Here is a 20,360-nt window from a genome sequence, read left to right on the forward strand (position 1 = left end):
TTTATTTCTTCATTAGAAAGGAGTATTAATAATGACATTGTGTAGTGTGTAAAATTTTTCACATCATTTATGTCTTTTTCTGTGGTATCTCAGACAGGGCTCAATTGAAATAAAGAATGCCAAAACATGTACTTTTTCATGTCATTTGGTTCAACAGACTAATTGAAAATCCTGTAACATTATTATTTTGCTACTATTTAAGAAGCATGTTTTTTTAAATTAGCTAATGTGACAACACCAGTGCTAATGAGGATTTCCAGCTAATGATGAATTAACTACTAAAAGAGATATTGGATAAAGTCAATAAATGTTGGTAGCCTAACAAAAACAAGGCTTTTTTAGGGTATGAAAAGGTGAAATTCTGGGATATTCATTAACCACGCACTGCTAAACTCCTCCTTTGAACAACAGCTAACAGAAAAAACTCAGTAATTTAAATTTTGGGGGTTAATGAATGTACTGCTTTTAAAAGGCTACCCAGCTCCTTTTACAGAGTGAGATCTTAAATAACTAGAAATAGGATTCTGAAGAACAACTGACATCAACCTTCCTTTGGGTATGTATGTGATAATGCCTGAGAATGGGAAACCCACACTAGCCTAGGAACAACCACTCTGCTAAAAGCCTTTTCCCTATTTTACTGGCATGTCTTACTGGAGTGTGTCCTCCAGAGACCTGCCTGTTGCTTCGTTTTCTCATTTCTCAATGGGAAGGATGTATGCTATTATGTGCTCTTGACATTGCTGAGAGCTGAGCATCTTTTATATATAGCAGCAAGATTGACGGGCACTTCTAAATATTTTGACTTTTTGCACCTTAAAGGTGTTTTCAGTCAGTCGTCACAGCAACAAGAAGCTAGTGCCTCAGTGTGCTGTGCTACCAAATAAAATATAGATCCACAGGGTCTACACTGACTTCAATTAAGGCAGCAAATAACCTTATTAGTTATTAACGCCGTGTGTAACTGTGGTGGGTCAAAGCTGTACAAAGCAGTAGGACACTGTGCTCTTAAAGATACAACATGTGACATTTGAATGTAAATGCATTGATGAGTAAGGCAATGTGTGACAGAAAAGGTGTCAAATCTCCAAGTCACAGCTGTCACTGTTCGACAAAAATACACTGATCTTTTAAAACCCTGCACATAATGTAGCACATTTATAGAAAGAAATGATGGAACTTTCCTTTATTGGAAAAAAAAAAAAAGCATCCCACCTGTACATCAAGCAGCTCCAAAAGTGATATTTATTCATCTTCATCTGTGTTCCAGCATGTGTGTAAGAGTAGTGTGTGTGTGTGTGTGTGTGTGTGTGTGTGACTGAGTGTGTGTGTGTGTGCACACGCATGTACAAGAGGTTACACCGATACAGTATATTGATTTTGTGATGAATGGCTTAGATACTACAGGCTGTCATTAGGCATAAACCTCCTACTGTTGTCTGCTGTAATGGATGCGAGGCAGTTAGATGGATCACATATTTATTTCAAAATGTATTAATACTACATTGGTTGTCTGTGGTTGTCTGTATTTCAGAGGACCATAATCTTGATTGATTTTTGAATGCTTCAGCTAGATTACATAACTGTGATATGATTATTATTATGATATTTATTATTAGAATTATGTAAATTAACATGTCGAATACTATGATTGTTCTTATGTTTATCATTATAATTACAGCTGTGGTTATATTTATAATTCTGACTATTTTTAAGGTTTTAGCAGAGTGTTTTAATGCAGCCAAAAATGATTTCTTTGTCCTTTGTTCTCTGAGAAATTCACATGACTCTCATTTCCAGCAACGTCATCCTTCACAATCACAAATTCATTTTTGATATGGAACATCAATAATAATAGTTGTTAGCAGCTTTGAGACAATTTCGAGCTCTGCCGTTTGAAAAAAAACCCATGCGCGTCGAGTGTATTTATGTGTCGGAGAAAGAGCACAGCAGCGTGTGCAGGAGGGGGTCCAACATACCTGAGCAAAAAAATAGGCTCTTTGAGTGTTAGAGCATGATACTGCTCTCTTATGGATTTCCCACGCATGACTGTTACATTTTAATCATGCACTGGAGACAGGGGAACCTTGAGTTTGTTGAAACCGACGCCTACAGAAACCAGCATCTGCAATGCTAATTACACTCCAGCAAAGGGCCCCACAGACCAGCCTTGTCTTCCCTGTCAAACTAAAAATTGGTCTCCAGTACCAACCGAGCACTCCACAGCTCGGTACAGAATCAGAACAAAAGCGCGGAGATTAAGAGAATCAGCATACTGACTGCTATACACAATGTATGGCATAATTTTTTTTTCACACGGTGATGATTCTATTTTTGCTCCTCGGTGATGTTATTTGTGTCTACTGTACATTATTTAGATATCTGTAAATCCCTTTATATGCCACCTCCTTTGCATAACAGTTAAGTCAGATGAAGTAAAAACTCCATGTGTTCACAACCATTCAGAGATTTGCAGGATTTTCCTTTTATGGCGAGTGGTCTTTCAGCTTTTTAGCCGTATTGGCAGATTGCCTGTTCTTGGAAACTTGAGACTCACCCTGTGATTGTGACTCAGGCAGAAATGTTCACAGAAAAGGTACTGTTTATCCATGTTGAATAAAATTATGGAATTCTCTGTGTTAGAACATTGCTGGAAACATTTGGCATAATAGAACTACACATCCCAACACAAAATGAGAAAATTCTAGTCGTTCTTAGATATTTTAATGGGGAAATGTTCCATATTATATCTTTAAGGAACAGATTCATGGCTGCAATTTGAAGTACTTTATTACATCTTTTGTATTTCAGCATTCAGAGAACTTTTCACTCGTCTCCACTTGTTGCAGCTACATCTTTCTTTGCTTAAGAGACCCATGAGCTACATCAAAGTCCTCCTCCATGTTGCTCCTTACAGGCTTTCATAAGAGCTGAGATCTATGCATCCCAGATAGCTTTTAGTTTTGCTATGATTTCATACTTTTAGGAAAAAGACTTAGAAGATGTCATTTTAATTTCACCACAGGGACCAAATCTTAGTAGTCGAAAGCTTTGTAAATATAACTCTTTAGGGGTGATCACATGTTTTTGCGGAGAAAGTGAATGCTTGTTAATGCTAATGCTCGTCTACTGCTATGAGCTTCACGTTGTCCTGCTCTGGTTGACTCGCAGTTAGTAAGTAAATTGAAAAGCATCTCAATTTTGAGCCTTATGTCAGTGCTGGTTTCTCCACTATTGTCCACTTAAATTAAGAGGGAAAAGCTTTCTGCACATGCAATGAAGGTGGTGGACACTTTGTTGCTTTATGAGCTGATGACCCAAAGGCCTAGTTAAAACAATCTACACAGGAACGTGCAGGTTCAGCTGAATTGATGATATTCTCAAGGAATATCACTGAAGTAAACTGTTCTCACGCAGTTTCTCACTGTTCAGATATTCTTGGCATTGCAGCAGCCACTACTTTTCAGGTTATTTGAGTGCACTATAAAAAATAAACTCGTTCTGCTTTAATAATTCACCACATTTTATGTTCACATATAATGTAGGACCTGCAATTAAAAGCATGTCATATTTTTGGTCTAAGTGCAGACTTCTGGAGCTACTGGGAAGCCAAAACATCTGGACTATGAGAGGCTGTTGAATATTCATTAATTATTCTGTACAAAAATTAAACTCAGAAGATAATTATTAAAGCAATTAAGCTGTGTGTGTGTGTGTGTGTGTGTGTGTGTGTGAATTTGTGAAGTCCTTGCATTAATAATAGTGCTGGTAGGCAGCCAGCTGTTTTTCTGTTGTTGTTTGTTAATTGTAGAACAATAACTTACATGCATTTGTCATAGACTAAAATATACACACACAGCTCTCACACTTCGCATTATGTCACCATGTTCTGCATTCACACCACACAAGGAAGACAAAAGATACAAACTCCCAAGTTCATACAGTTTGTAGAAATGGGAAAAAATTTTCACATTTATGAAATGCACAATGAAATACACAACTCCAAGCTTGACTTTTGTGCAAGTGGTCCAGAGATGAAAATGTGGATTAAAGTGAAAAGGCCAGTGCTTGTTGGCAAACCATAATTTCTGCCACTTTTCAAAACTGATACCAATAACAACAGAATACCTGCAGTGAAATATCTTAAATATTTTTAGGTCACACTTGTTGCTGCTCTTTAATCTCTTTTTACAATAACAACATCAATTCAATAGTGCTCCTGCTCATGACTAAATTCTTAAATTTGGCTTGAGGTCGATTTTCCTCAGTTTTTGGATGTTTGAGAAATTTTAGAGTCTTTAGAATCTGCAGTGTTTCACAATGATGTGTGAATGGGTTTGAACTTAGCCAGTGAGGCTGAGGAATTCAAGATTTTGGTCGTGGTGACTATGACTACTTTGAGGATAAAAGGACAAATAAAAAAGGATGGAAATAAAACGACAATGTCCTCAGGTGGGTTCAAACAAAGTCGTGCACTTGATAATAACCGCTAAACCCTCCCATATGACATAAAAACAGGCACAACAAGCCCTGTGAATCACTTCCAAACGAACAGAAGAGGTGGCGTGAGGAGAAAGGAGCCTGCGAAGAGAACACAACACGGGGAAGGAGGGAAACAAACAATAGGAGATGGAGGAGAGGAGAGGAGGGGAGTGACAATACCATACCTTCCCTTCTTCCCTCCATTATCTCCTTTTCCCATCCCCCTCTCACCCTTAACGAGGGATAGTTTTCTCCTCGCCTCTCATCTCTCTCCTCCCCTCCGTTCCTCACCGTCTCAGGGGACCAAACACACCCCTGACAGGTTGCCATGGAAACGCCTCACACACACTCTCCCTCTCTGTCTCCCTCTCCCTCTCTCTCTCTGTCTTTATCTTGCAGCGGTAACGCCTGTATCCTCTCTCTCCTCCATTAGCATCCCTCTTGCTTGCAGACAGCCGGGACGGCAGTTTGGCGAAGTCCCTGCGCCTGAATTCATTGGCCACAAGAAACAAACTTGTAAAAACCCCACTTTTAGATTCTAGATGTAGGAAATTTGGACCGCGTGATAAATCATTTTATACAGCTCACCAAACTGCCCTGAACACCCTGCCTTTTATTTTTAAGTATGACTTACAAATACATTTCTGGCAATCTCAACTGAACTTTGCTCTCTATTATAAAGATAAGAGCAAATTAGAAGTGCAGATTAAATTTGCACATAATTACCGTAGCCATGTCTTACTCAATTAATGCCCACAGAAGTAAGACAAGAGACAGTAGCTGAGTCCCATGGTTGGAGTGTAACTCATTTATAATTCAGTCCTATTTCTCATACTTAAGCTCAGGATAGAAGTATGTAAAGTGAGTGAGTTTTTTTTTGCAAGCACTCATCCGCATGAAAGGATATATCTACACCATACCTCACCCCTGCAGGCTTTTAGAGATCCTGGTCCACGCTGGGGGGGGGGGGGGTTGGAGATGCACAAAAAGGACTGTGTTCCTCCACTGCAGGGGCCACTTTGACTCACAGCAGAGCAACAGCCGCCAACTTCATACAGTGCATGTGTCATCCCCGCCGTGCAGCTCGGGGAGGGTTTCATCCACCTCGTGAAGTGTGTTGGTGTCATCATGTCACCCAGTGTGCAGATGCAATCTCTCTCCTGCATCTATCTTCAGTTCTAATAATAATAATAACAATAATACCACAGCCCTATCCACAGGCACCACCAAACCAATCACGCAAAGCCAAAGTAGACTCTTTAAAAAAAAAAGAAGAAAAATTAACATCACTTAAATGATTGATTTTATCATCCCAATTGAGGGGGGGTGGGGGGTGTCGTCATCCACCCAAACTCGCACAGTGAAGGCACCCGCAATTTCTTTCCCTCAACACCTACATCACTCGCAAACTGAAGCACACCTTTTATTTCCATTCATCACGCCAGACGTCATGGTGAGCTCATCACTTGTCTTGTTTGATTTATTTATTTATTTATTTATTTACTCGCATCCTCCCCAAAACCCTCACACCTCGTGCCCAAACAGGGACTACGCCTATACCCTGCTGATGAAACCAAGTGTCAATATCTTTTTTCCTGCCAGTTAACATTCAGTTAATATAGTGAGTCGCGCAAGGAATGATTTTCATTCATGTTGGCAAACAGATTGAAACCCGCGGAGCTCCAAAAACTGGAGTGTTAAAGCTGATCAGTGCTCAAAAAGTGTCACGACTCTTACCTTTTACCTGCTCCTGCACATGCCAAAATCCACCTTCACGTTTCACATCACTGAGTGGGGGAGTCCGAGGCGCACAGTCTGACTGACACACTCACACACTTGCACAGTCTGTGAATGCAATCCCCTCACTGAGTTGATCTGCTCCCACTCTGTCTTCCATTTAAGAAAAAAAACCAAAACGTCTTCTCTGAAAATCTTTTTTTAATCTTTCTGGTTTTCTCTCCGGTAACCAGGTAGCTCATCCTTCCTAACGGCGGCTCCAGGTTTAACGAGGGGCATCGGCACCGCGCTGGATGGCGGCGGGTAGAGAGAGAGAGAGAGAGAGAGAGAGAGAGAGAGAGAGAGAGAGAGGGAGAGAGAGAGAGAGGGAGAGAGAGAGAGAGCGTCAAGCCAGCAGCTGGATATACAGTGAGGCTGAGGTGGTTTATGCCTTCAGAGTAAAAGCGTGAAATAAAAAATAAGCCTCACTGAAATAGATATAAATAAAACAGTAATAATAATAACAAAAGACAAAGTGGCTGACATTACTTTCATGCACTGCAAATGTTAAAATAGAGGATCACAGAAAACATCTGCAGGATACTCACTGGCTAATCATTGTCCTGTAATGGTGGTCGTAATTCAGGTTTATTTTCCTGCTGCTGTCATATGGTAGGGAAATGATGAATAAACTGAAGAATTGGATTTGTTTTGTTACATACATTGAAAATGAAATGAAAGATAAATAAAATGTGCAAATATTTCATGAAATTGTGTCTCATAAGGGTTTATTTTTGCTCATCATTTTTCACACCAGGAGTTTATAAAACCTGACTGAAGGTTCAGCATGTAGGATTTACAGGCAAAAATGGAATATAACATCCATGATCGTGTTTCATTAGTGTCACCTGCTGACTGTCACAGATTGATGACAAATGATAACAATCGAGCAGACCAATCGGACAGAAGACTTCCCATGAAGGAATATTCCAATTGACACGAGGAACAAATCCTTATAAACTGACTTATAGCAAATCCAGGACCATCCATGTGTAGATGTTTGAACTTCCTGACCCCACATCATGTACACAATGACGGTAAAAGATATTTGGCCGAGAATCTTTAAGGTAAAACGTATACATCTAAATAAACAAGTGTTTCAAAACTAAAAGTATTCTGAGAACTGAAAGAGACAATACAAAATGAACAAGGTGATGCAGAGGATTGGCGGAAGAAATTATTAATAGTAAATTACTTAGGTGAGATTAGATTAACAGAGATTGAAAGATGAAGGTCAGAGGGGTGTTGACTGGGTCAGATTGCAGACCAGAAGGTTCTAGGAAACTGGAAAAGAGTGAAAGCCACTGCTGAATAATAGCAAGCGACTTATGAACACCGGATGGTGGTAAGTTACAGAAAAAAGTGGCAAGATATACATATAGTTAAGGTAATTAGCAGGGACTCAGTGGAGGTCTCCACTGGACCCTTAAGTTCTTCATAACCTATTCAGGCAAGGTCCAAAGTCTATGTTGTCTAATTAGTTCCAGGTAGGGTCTTGTCTTGGACCTCTGTGACAATATGACTCTGGTCCCATAGTACATCATTTTGTTTTTATATTTATTTCTCTGGGAATTTTAGAGATCTATTTCATGATTTATCCGTGTTGTAGATCATTCAATTTTCATTCAGTCATTTTAAAATATGTCAGCTTTGGTCCTCCATACAGTACGACATTTAACCAAGAAAAAGAAGCAGACAATGATGGTGAGAAATGTCACATTAGCACTGACTCAAAGGCTTGTCAGAAACAACCAGCACTGATCAATTCTCCAGTCAATTTCTGTTGAAAGAAATGCATCATCAGATCAGAGCTGGACAACAGTGACTTCAAGATAAGCTTAACTAGGCTTTAAGAACAGGTCGATATCTGGTTCAGTCACCCAAAACCTGATCAAATCTTTCCAGCTAGAAGCCAGATTTCACACAACAGAGAGTAGCTGTCCTGTTATCATAAACTGGCTTTCAGGGAAAACTTTTCACAAGAAAAAAAAGTGTTTTTACCACTTTATTACTGTCATTTCAGACTGTTACCTTCTCATGTCTGAACTGATCTTTGTGAAAAGCATTTCGATGTCACATGGTTTATTTTGAAAGTTTTCACTGGAAGTCCTATGTCATATTCCGGCTGGCTTGCGAGATGGTGGGAATCCAGTCCTCAAAGTTAATCAGTCTGCTATTACCAGTGAGCAGCATGGGGTAACAAAAGAGAGGAGTGCCTGTGGGATCATTATTATTTCTACCTCTGCTTCCCCTTTTTCTAAAGTTCCTCTGCATTTCCCTCTGCTCTGTGTGACTTTAAATCCTAGATCAGTTTTTATCCATTCTTACCTTCTATCCTCGTTACTCTCACACACCACACTTCCAGTAATCCTTCTCTTATTTTAATCTTCTGTGACATACTCTCCCTGTAACTAAGTCACAGGGGACCCCAGACTTGCATGTGGCATAATGATGTCCTCATAAAGACAGAATAGATGTGAAAACGGCTACGCTAGCTGTCTCCTCCTGTTTCCAGTCTTTTAAAAAGATAGATTACCCCAGATCGAAAAAATACATATTTTTCCTCCCCTATAGTGTCATATGTCCATCTGGATTGTTTTGGCGTGAGCTGATGCATTTTCAAGATATCTGCTGTGCAGATGTTTGCTTTCTCTCAAATATAATGGAACTATATGGCTCTTTGCTTGTGGCAATCAAGGAACTGAACCAAAAGGAAAAAAAACAAAACAAAAGCACAAAACATTTGACTGATTAGGGTTAAGGCTTCATAACAGACAGACTGTCATAAGAGTGGTGTCTGTCTTCTTCTCTAACTCGAGGGAGGAAAGTGAAAAGGCATATTCCCAAAATGTTCAACTATTCCTTTAACATTACTGGCAGCAAACCGGGTGCACCAAAGTACTGAATAAAATTATGTTTAACTGTGCGATGAAGTTGTTCTTCACCTTGGTGTGCGATTGAGGTCTAAATTTAGTCAATGGAAGGACCTCACAAGAACAGAAATACTACACTCTGTGTGTGTGTGTGTGTGTGTGTGTGTGCGTGTCGCTGTGGGGAGGATGGCAGGAATATTGATTCCTCTGTCTTCATTAGCATGTACCTGTGGGGCTAATGTCTCTATGGGGTTCTGGCTAGACAACCCAACACTCCTTTTCTCTCCCTGTGGTGAAAGACTGGCTTGCCACTCCCCTCCTGCACCGCCTGACACTTTGGACTGAGAGGGAGACTAAAATAGAAGCAGTAAAGACAGAACCAGAGACCAAAGAGGAGCAGACACAGTTCTGGCATCTATGACAACCACACTGAGGAATAAATAAAGCATAAACCTGGAAGGTCTGTGGCTATTCACACTTTTTATTGCTCCATAATTCATTAGACTGTCATTACTCGTGATCAAAACATCAAATATTTCCTCTTCTGGTTTGATGCATTGTCCTCATCTCAGGTTTTTCTGTTGTACAGCAACTCTAATTACATTAACTAGTATTAAATTTACCAGGCTCTATGAATTTGATGGATTGAACATTACTGAAACACTTCAATTAAAAAAAAAGAAAAACAATATAATCACATTAAGTGAAAGGAATTAATCTCTCCATTAGCTTTTCTTTTTCAAGACAATCCTTTGATTTAAGCTTGCAGATCTTGAATGAGGTTACACAGATTTAAACCATTGGTAGCAAACATTTTGTTCCCCATGGAAACATTTCTGATACACAAAATCAATTAAGACAGCACTGAGGTATATAGAAAGTAAACGAGGACACTGCGTTCTGATTTATGATGCCAGCATCTGGATTTACTGAGACGTCTATAGGAGCCTCTATTTTTTTTTCTTTAAATCCCTGTTCAGCTGCCATGCCTGATAAATTTGTCATGGTTACACATATACGGCCTGCAGTTCACTCTTGTCGCTGTGCTGGTAGACAGAATTTTTCTTTCTGCAAGAGTTTTTCCCCCACTAGTAAACAAAAAAGTTGCTGTTTCCTAACCGTGCTGACAGTGCAGCTGCAGGAATGAGCACTTTAGTGAAATATCTTAAAATCTATGGATGGAAGCTCGTTGTGAAATTTTGTCTTGTTAGAATGAAGCCCGGTGATTTTGGTGTTCCCTGACTTTTCATCTAGTGTCACCATGATGTTGATAGTCGTGACTTCGAGTGAAATGTCAGCACAGCTCCTCACAATGACGTTTAATAAGGTCACTTTTTTTTTTTAATCTAGCACCATCATCTCATCAAAAATTTAATTCACCCAGGACTTTTGGTTGAGCAATATGACACATTTCTGCATGCTGTATGCACAATATATGGCAAATGCTGCCCTCTCGTTAATTATTAAATGCACCTGCTGTAACAGGTGGAAAAGCTACAATAGAAACCAGCAGGATCCTGAGAACTGAGGTACAGACACACTGGAACAAACGTAATAAAGTAAGTGACTAAATAAGCTGATACTACCTTCATTTTCATTTCACAACCCATTTTTCTAATGACAAAGCAGTTGGCAGTTTCAAAGTATTCTACTCATGTCTGCACAACCGCAGACTCCTGCCAAAATGTGGAGAATATTTTTCTGATTGATGGCAAATAATGATGGAGGCAAGGCTATAATTATAAGCGACTTGCATTTTGACATTTTGGATTGATAAACAGGAAATATTATTTCACTGTAGTCATATCCCCAGTGATTAAAATATCGGGTACATGACATTTCAATTTTCCTTTTTTAATATAACTGAAAAAGGTCAGATGAGGAGACTGTAAACTTAATTTGAGACTGACAGCCCTTTCATGAATGAGAAGCACACTGCCAGATCTGGATGACAGTAATTATGTCTCATGAAGTAAAAGCCACTTTTGCAATCATCTAATTTGTCCTAAATTAATACCTGCGATTATTAATATCTATTAGTTACACCTACTCCGTGCAGCAGGTTCACTTTGAGGAAGAAGGGCCTGGGAGGAAAACACACGAAGCCAAGAAATGTGAGACAAACAAAACCCAAGGTGCATTGTCATACTTATTTATTTTCATTGTTTACCATATAAAGTGGAACATTTTATCACCAAAGGTAAGAAAGGCATTTATTTATTTTAAAAAGTCAAGGGAGCAGATGTTCAACACAATCACTGAAATGGTTCCAACTCCTGCTAGATGAGCACCTCTCTTACTCACATTGCATGTTGAAGGTTTGCTTTTTACGGCCCAGAGACAAAAAAAAAAGTCAAATAAAAGTTGAGGATGTGGACTGTTAAAATGGAGAAATGAGTGTGTATTAGTATTTAATTAAGTATTTAAAAGCGATGGCAGTAATAAACCAAATTGAAAAGATCTAAGAGACAGACAGCAGGTTGGACCCTCCCCTCAACAAGACTCACTTCCACTGTCTCTGGTGGCAGTGGAGCCTCAGGGTCACAAGCATCTGGCTTACCTCATAAATGTCCCCTGTCCTCACACTGAGGCTGCGCAGAAAGGCAGAAACCAGAACAGAAGGCACACCATTTGGTCTCACCTCCAAGGCCTTGAAGCAAACAATCGTTCCATCCTGACTTCATCACAACAGAAAGTGCTCTGTGCCTGAGTGAACTCTGGATGTACACTGTTGGTGACATGATGGGGTACTCATTCCATGGGTGTCCTCTGGTATGAACAGGGCCATGCTTGAACACACTGGTGTTGTGACCAGGTTTTGGGTTCTTCATCTTGGACAATACATTTCGTCTCTTGTGGACATTTTGAAACTGTCATTACACATTAGTAGCTGTATGCACTGAGGCGAAAAGGAGTTACATAAACCTTCCACCTTCAACAAGTCCATCTGCTCTCCACTGAGGTATAGCAGCATGTCCCCAGCTGATGCCTGACCAGCTTCCTGGTGGTTCTGTGAACTACACAGGGGTTGCGTAAGGCTGCAGGCATCATGTTAGGTTGTGTGACAGCTCGCCTTTAAACAGAGTGCAGCACCTCCAGCTGGTGTTGTAGGCCACAGTTGTTGCTGAGGGTTTGAGTCAGGTTGTGTATCCCCACTTTGAGCTGTCAGAAATCAGCTTAAAGGTCAAGCTCCAAAGTAAATACACAGCACAGAGATGTTTGGTTTGGAGTGACTTACTTCTTGGGAAAAAGTCCAGTCTTATTTGACATTTAGTTATAAGGTTTTTTTTTTTAATAATATTGTACACTCACAAGAAATTGATTTCATGGGTCTGAGGGTGGTTTTTTTAAAGGAAGAGTTTATTATTTTGCAAAAAACACTCATCCACTTTCATGGAGAGGTAGAGAAATTGTGAATTAGCATGTGAAATTTCTTGTGTTTTTAATCTGTTAAAAAAATATTAACATGCACAAATGACAAGGTCTTGTGTTATGGGGGTTTCAGTGCTGGCATTGGTTACTTTCTGCAATCTTGCCTGATATCATAAGATTTTCTTTATATATATATATATTTTTATATATATATATATATATATATATATATTTATAACATTTGGACTGCACCAGACTAACTGCTCCTGTCAGTTAAAAAAGGACTTTTAAAAAGGGACTCCCCTCCTTCTACAACACAAGAGAATAAACATTAAATTTTCAAATTATTTAATTAAGGACCCTCTAAAACTTAAAATATTTCTGTTTTGCTGCACCATGCTGTGGTCACAAACTACACAATTTTGAGACTCAACCGACAGAGAAATGCAGGATGTTGGACGGTAGAGGGTTAAATGTCTGGTTAACATAGCAGGCAGGAGTATTAACCACTTTATCACTGGTCAAGCGCCCTGTGATTTAACAGCGCCTGCAGGAAACACTACAACCTCTATTTGTTTTTACTGCATTGTGGGAGGCCGATTGGTCAGGAGAGAGCAACAAAACCCGGTGACCGCCTGTAATAACCAGTGGCTTGGTGTTCAACACGAGTAATGAAATCATTTTACCACCAGTACTTGGTGAATGAGAACATGGAGACAGTGATCAGAGCATGAGGATTCAGACCACAGAGCAATAAACAGGTCATTAATTGAAGGAAGGCAACAACAAGAGTCTAATGCTAAGAAAGCATTCAGCATACTATGATAAATTCATGCTAAAACATTTAAATGTTTGTCTGCTCAGTCAAAACGTGTTTACAGGACAACAAGATACTAAAAAGAACATAAAATGTATCATATTTAGCCCCTGCTTCCACAGAGCTGCACAGCAGTGTTTATAATTAGTTCAACTGTTCATTATACTGAGTTATGCACAAAATATTGTAGCATTTCAGCTGTAGTTGTGTAACTCAAGCTTAATTCTGAACTGTATATACCTCAGAGGAGCAATTAAGCAAAACAAAGCCAATTTATTGAGCCCATGAAATTCACACAACACAATCTTTTATACAGTCTTGCACTTGTTTGTTACTGAGAAATAACAACCATGAAAAAAGTGACAAGTGGCTCCGAGGTGGGCGTTGAATAGTTGGAGGATGCATGAGTTGGTGAGCGCGAGCCAAGTGCACAAAAGCAGCAGCGACTGACTGCAAAGTACTGGAGGCATTAAAAACAAGCAGTAGGTGTAGCGGACTGGGAAAGACTAGGTTTAAAGAAACAGAAAGAATTCAGGTTTATACTGTAAATGTTTAATTACCCCGTCACTGTATCTCACCAGACTCAGTGAAACACATTTACATCTGCTGTAAGTATTATGAATGTCGGCCTATTTACGTGTATGAATAAGTTCTTTGATCGATTCCATTAATGGCAGATAAACCTCAGTGTAACAATATAGTTGGGTTAAGGTTAGGGTCTCCCTCTGGGGACACCCACGATAAATAAGCAGTCTACAGACTCATGCACTGAAAAAGGCACTCCTTGGCATACTGGTACTGGAAACAAAACACATATCCCTCAGTTAGAGGCTATATTTGAAGGACAGCCATGCTTTTTCCACAACAGCAGCAATACAGTTCTTGTACTTATAGGGCACCAGGGGCCTGGAGATAATCCTGAGTCAAAGACAACATGATATGTCTTCCTCTAGCCTTATTGCCTTAAAGTATCATGTAACTTATAACTTAACTAACTGCTTATTTTCTGTAAATGTCTAGTGAACCAACTACAAGGGGGGTTGAGGGGGGTTGTGGTCATTCTTTGAATTGCATCTCTGAGGGTTATTTTTGTTATTTTAAGCCTACTTGGATATTAACTGTGTCCCAGTTATTCTTTAATACATAGTTTATGTATACAGTGTGCACCGTATGCTTATTCATTTCCTTTGTGCATTGGATTGTGGAACAGCAGCACACTCCATGCATATGTAGAATATACACTTCTTCAATGTAAACACGCTTAACACTTGATTAGCACTAGTGTGTAGTACGGAACAAATACGTACAGTAGCTAATGAATGTCACAGTGGGCTTCACGCGTAATCCTGACTTAATATGAACAGTTAGAGGAACAGACAACCACGAGTTACAAAAAGCTTAGAGCTTCATTTCAGCCCCAAGCATTAATTAATATATTTATATTAACAATGGACAAGATGACTATATAAGGGTTAGCTCATAGAGACGAACCTGGAGATCATTCACCCAGTTCCCCTCAACTCTTAGGAAGGTTTAAGCATCCTTTGGCTCATCATCTTGGTTTTCCAGCCTAGAGCTTCACTGTTTTCATTCCATCTTACATTCCTGTTAACCTTGTTTCTAGTTACAGGCAGCTGTTTCAGCAAAAAGCCATAAAAACCCACTGTGGATTCCCTGCCCAGCACCAAAGAGGAGACAGACAGTTAGAGACTAGCTGGTGAGCGTACTGGGGCAAGCATTTAAGGAGCCAGATATTTCCCCCAGGAGTTGGTGGAGGTAAAAACAGCGTTAAAATGAAAATGACTAGACGTAAATCCATCAGGTGTCCACAAACATGGCTCCAAAGTTGGTGAATGCAAATGTTGCTCTGTGGCCTGGTCTGCAGGGGTAAATCAAGCACAACCACAAGCAGCCACACAGATGGAAGAAATATGGGAAACAAATGCATGCAGAGAAAGAGAGTTCGACATACAGGAGAGAGATAGAGACAAGGGGAGAGGCTGGATCTGATGGAGGACAAAGACCTGAACAAGGTTTGAAATGTGTCAGCACTGCTGGACTGATTTTCTTTCACTGTAAAATGCCCTCGTCAGTATATCTTTGTCACATTTAAAATAAAATCTGTGTTTCCTATTGAGATTGTGAATGATTGTGATTGAGAAATACTGATAAACATGTTGTATAAAAAAACATAACGAAATGAAGTGAAATGAGAAGTCAGGGAAATATTCACTTCAATGAATCAAGACAACAAATTAAATACAACGTATGACTACAGAATCTCAAGTGCTCATTTGTCACATATAAATGACACAGGGAGCGCATGCCAGGTAAGTACAAACACCATGAAACGTTACCAAAAGAAACTACACCAATTATTTCCAGCTTTTGTGAACCCTGCCAGTTGTGACCTCACTGTCTTTTGAAAGTTAGATGAATCCTCAGCTCAAATTAATGAGAAATCCTATTGATTGAGCAACTTCAAGCTATTCGTAAAGTGCTCAGACTCATTGACTGACCCACTTTAGCAGAAATAACCTTTTAAGATTTTTTTCCTCACTCACTTTTCAAAGCAGTGCTTTTCCACCCTGTGGTTTCACAGCCCCTCTGGTTTTTAATGAGGGACTGATAGACACCTGCAATGCCAGGTGAATGTAATTAACAGCAATTACCCACTGTTAAGATAGATAACCAGCAGCACTGTGGGTCCTGAGCACAGGACTGAGAACCACTATATTAAAGAAACAAATCACTGTGTTCATTAACACAATGCATACTAAATGTCAATTTTTCAATTAGCAAAGGAAAGAAGAAAAGGGCAAAGTGGTTTGTAGCAATGATTAAATGAACAAAAGTCAGATTCTGAAAGTCACAAAATGACCAGACACCAAAACAGATAGAAGGGAAATTACAAATGGCTATGGGAATAGTTTGACATTTTCTGAAATACATTTATTCATTCATTTTCTTTCTGAGAGTTAGGTGAGAAGATAAACGTGATAGTTACCGTGGTGATGGTGGCGGCCAGTAACTCTCACAGACTTGTAAATGTTTTGTCTCTACATTTTTATTTTAATGTTATTTGTTTAACTTTATGACTGCAGCACATATTACCCACAATGAGCACAAGTACTCTCAGCACAGGGATTGGATTAAGTGCAGCAGACCTCGAGATGATCAGTCTTGAGGAATATCAACAGTGATGTTATACACCAGCAAAATGTGTTGATAGTGTAGTGTTCACAAAGACAATAAAATCATTCCTCAGCCTGGAATGCAATGGTGAGGTGAGGTAACACAAGGTGAGTGGAACATTTGGAACCAGAAACAGGAGACAGCAGACATGATGACTACTGGAACTTAAATAAAATATTAAAACAGAACCACAGTCAAACTGAAATGGAGCAGATGACTCAACAAAGAACTGGACTCATATTGGTCTAAAATACAAACTGAATGAATGAGGTGCAGATAGAGAGATGGGTGGACACGAACAGGTAAGGGGAGCGGAGCTGAGGGAAGGACAGTGAAGGGAGGAGACCACACCCACAGAGAGACAGAAGAAAGGAGACCACACCCACAGAGAGACAGAAGGAAGGAGACCACACCCACAGAGAGACAGAAGAAAGGAGACCACACCCACAGAGAGACAGAAGAAAGGAGACCACACCCACAGAGAGACAGTGAAGGGAGGAGACCACACCCACAGAGAGACAGAAGAAAGGAGACCACACCCACAGAGAGACAGAAGAAAGGAGACCACACCCACAGAGAGACAGAAGGAAGGAGACCACACCCACAGAGAGACAGAAGAAAGGAGACCACACCCACAGAGAGACAGAAGGAAGGAGACCACACCCACAGAGAGACAGAAGAAAGGAGACCACACCCACAGAGAGACAGAAGAAAGGAGACCACACCCACAGAGAGACAGAAGAAAGGAGACCACACCCACAGAGAGACAGTGAAGGGAGGAGACCACACCCACAGAGAGACAGAAGAAAGGAGACCACACCCACAGAGAGACAGTGAAGGGAGGAGACCACACCCACAGAGAGACAGTGAAGGGAGGAGACCACACCCACAGAGAGACAGAAGGAAGGAGACCACACCCACAGAGAGACAGTGAAGGGAGGAGACCACACCCACAGAGAGACAGAAGAAAGGAGACCACACCCACAGAGACACACAGAGACAGAGGAGCACCTGGAACCAGAGGAAAATGGGAAACATGGGAAAACACAAAAGAAACCACTAAAGACATGTGACAACACCATATGACCAACTACTAGAATGTGTGAATGTGACTAAAGCTGCTTTCCATGACATCCCTGACAGTGTAAATGTGTGCCAATCAGCTGGCTGATTATAATGATGACATTTCTGACAAAGCACTGTTGCAGGAGACTGTTCCAACCTGCTTCAAGACGGCCACCTTTGCTCCTGTATGCAAAAAGTCTACAGTGTCTACTCTAAATGACGACGATGCCCCGTGGTTCTCACCGACATTCAGATGGAGTGCTGTGAGAAACATCAGTGACAACAACCCAGTTAGTCTGGTCTCTCACCAGTTTCATTTAGAACCAGAAGAGTCTTTAACACATCTTACATACGAGCACGCTCTACAACTGGATATTGGACTACCTCATAAAGCAGACTCCAAATTGATGGCCTCTTCTCTTCCGGTCTTGTGTTTGACATTGGACCCCCGCCCCCCCAAGGCTGTGTGCTCACTCAGACCCCTCATGGAAAAGAATTCTGTGTTGAGTTCTTGTTAACTTTTACAGTGAAGCAATAGTTTCCTGGCTGGGACCACAAACTGGCATGCACGATTGGGACAGGAGGACTCTACAGCGGGTGAGTAAACCAGCCAGAATATTATCAGTACAAATCTACGCAGCATCTCTGTGAGGTGCTTTCACCATTTAAAGTTAAGCTTAATAAACATTTGCTCTAAGATGTGCGTTTATGGTAGTCAATAAAGTGTTAAAATCAATTCAACATTCCACCAGGGAGCCAGCAATGTGAAGCTAGCAGGGGATTAATTCTTAGTGGGCTTTCAGGAGTTGGGCTACACAGTACATATGTATACACAGGTGCACTGGGAGTTTGGATCAATACTGAAACCTCCATGATGCGTTCAGTGACTGCCTTACACTGAACAACTGTGTTCTGCGTTTAGACAGTGACTGTGCCTCATGGGTCCTTCTATATTTATATGTGAGGAATATGCGTCAGCGTTTGAAATGTAATCCAAAGCTCCTTCAGAAATCAAAAGGCCACAAAGTAGTCTAACTGCCTCTCTGATTACCCTGTTCATTCATTTAATCTGGGTTAACATATTCCTCCATTGATCTTCATCCTACAGGGAGAGAAATGAGCGCCCAAATGGACCCTGGGGACATTGATCAGCAATACACAGAGAGGCAAGCTGATAAAGTATTGAGCTTCACAAATGGCCCTGGCTTAGATTCCTCAGCTGTAAGAGTAGGCTATTACGTAATGTAATGTCCTAATTACAGCTGCTGGGAACATACACCAAACATCATATTATTTTGATGTTTAATGTGTAAGGATTGCTAGTATACACCAACTAAAGACATTACCATTTACCTATTGCACCGGCAGTCACAGAAACACACAAAAAAGTTCCTGGTTGTTTTTTTTTTAAATGCCTTTGTTGACTGTCTAAAATTCTCTTTTCTTCTGAGCATAAAAACAAAACATTTTTCAGATTGTGTTGCAGGCTAAGTTAATTTCTTTTTTCTCAGAACTGTGAGCTGCCACCATCCAAGCCCCTTACAGGAAATACCCAGACAGACAGACAAGATTGCAGTGTAATGAACACAACACTGGGCCCCTAGCTCACCACCTTTTAAGATGAGAGACTGCAGGATGTAGACTTATGTCTAGAAACAAATCCATCCCTGTACCGGCTACTGGTCTTACCAACACCAGTTTAAAGTTAAATTGGGTTGCAGCTCCCTCCAGTGTAAAGTGATGGACAGCAGTGAAATGATTACCTCTTAAAATCTGCCTAGAGCCACAGCATCAACAGAGACACCCAGTGGATTAATATTCCATAGTAAGAATATTTGATGTTTTGACTGTTTGTGCTTTTCTGCTATATTCATGTCTGTAAACCAGATTACTTTGGCAATATTATTGCGTCTATGAGTCTATTCCGATTTTTTTCCATTCATATTTCCCCTGCTGGATTATGTCCTACTGTATGATTGATTTGACCCATTGTCTCACATCAGAGGGTTTGATAAGTGCCTCTGATTGGAAAACAAGGAGACCCTGTACCCACCGGAGGCCAGCCGGAGACTGAGAAACTGTGCTCAATTCAATTTACCACATTGATTGCGTTCATTGCTGCCAAGGTTAGTCTGTAACCCCATTTAAAAAAGTGACCATGTCAGTGGCCTCCTGTTTACCTGTCGGCACAAACTGGGATGTTTGGGTTTTATAACTATTCACAACAGAAAAAAAAACTCAAAATATTGTATTCATCTGTGTTGGCGGACAGTTTTTAATAAATGCAAGATGTGGCTGTTTCAAAGCAGACTTCATTATTTGCCATAACTTCACAAATGAAATCAAATGTGACGTATGTTTTACTGAGAGGTGATTGTATAATTTGTCAGAGTGTGGGCTAAATATATCAGCACTCAGTGTGACACAACGCAATTCAGCATTACTGCAAACTACAGCCTCCGAAATGACACTTAAGGTGAATTAAAACCTGAATATCATGTTCATGTAAACAGGATTCATTGCAGGGCTGTTGCACTAAATAGCCACTGTCATATGCACTTTTCATTAAACCCACTAAACAGATTAATCCTTTATCATAAGAGATGGGACACACAGAAGAGTTATTAGACTTTTTTTTTTCATAGTTTTTAATATTCACACTACAAATAACATTCTTTAACATTAGGATAACTGAGAGACCAGATCAGACAACAAACCATGTTAAAAAATATGACTGAACTGAAGCTGAAATGTTATAGTTATGTTTTACCACTCAAGGA

At 40.1% G+C, this 20,360-nt stretch overlaps 1 protein-coding gene across 1 annotated transcript in view; it reads right to left on the minus strand.

Moving 5' to 3' along the window:
- Positions 1-6,494, minus strand: part of lingo2b (leucine rich repeat and Ig domain containing 2b) — a 40,083-nt gene extending 33,589 nt beyond the window's left edge. The window contains exon 1 of the mRNA XM_046413631.1: positions 6,220-6,494. The gene's annotated coding sequence lies outside the window, so the exon portion shown is untranslated. The remainder of the gene's footprint in view (positions 1-6,219) is intronic.
- Between the last annotated feature and the right edge of the window lie 13,866 nt (positions 6,495-20,360).

This window comes from Scatophagus argus, chromosome 15 (genome assembly GCF_020382885.2).
Source record: "Scatophagus argus isolate fScaArg1 chromosome 15, fScaArg1.pri, whole genome shotgun sequence".
NCBI classification, from domain to species: Eukaryota; Metazoa; Chordata; class Actinopteri; family Scatophagidae; genus Scatophagus; species Scatophagus argus.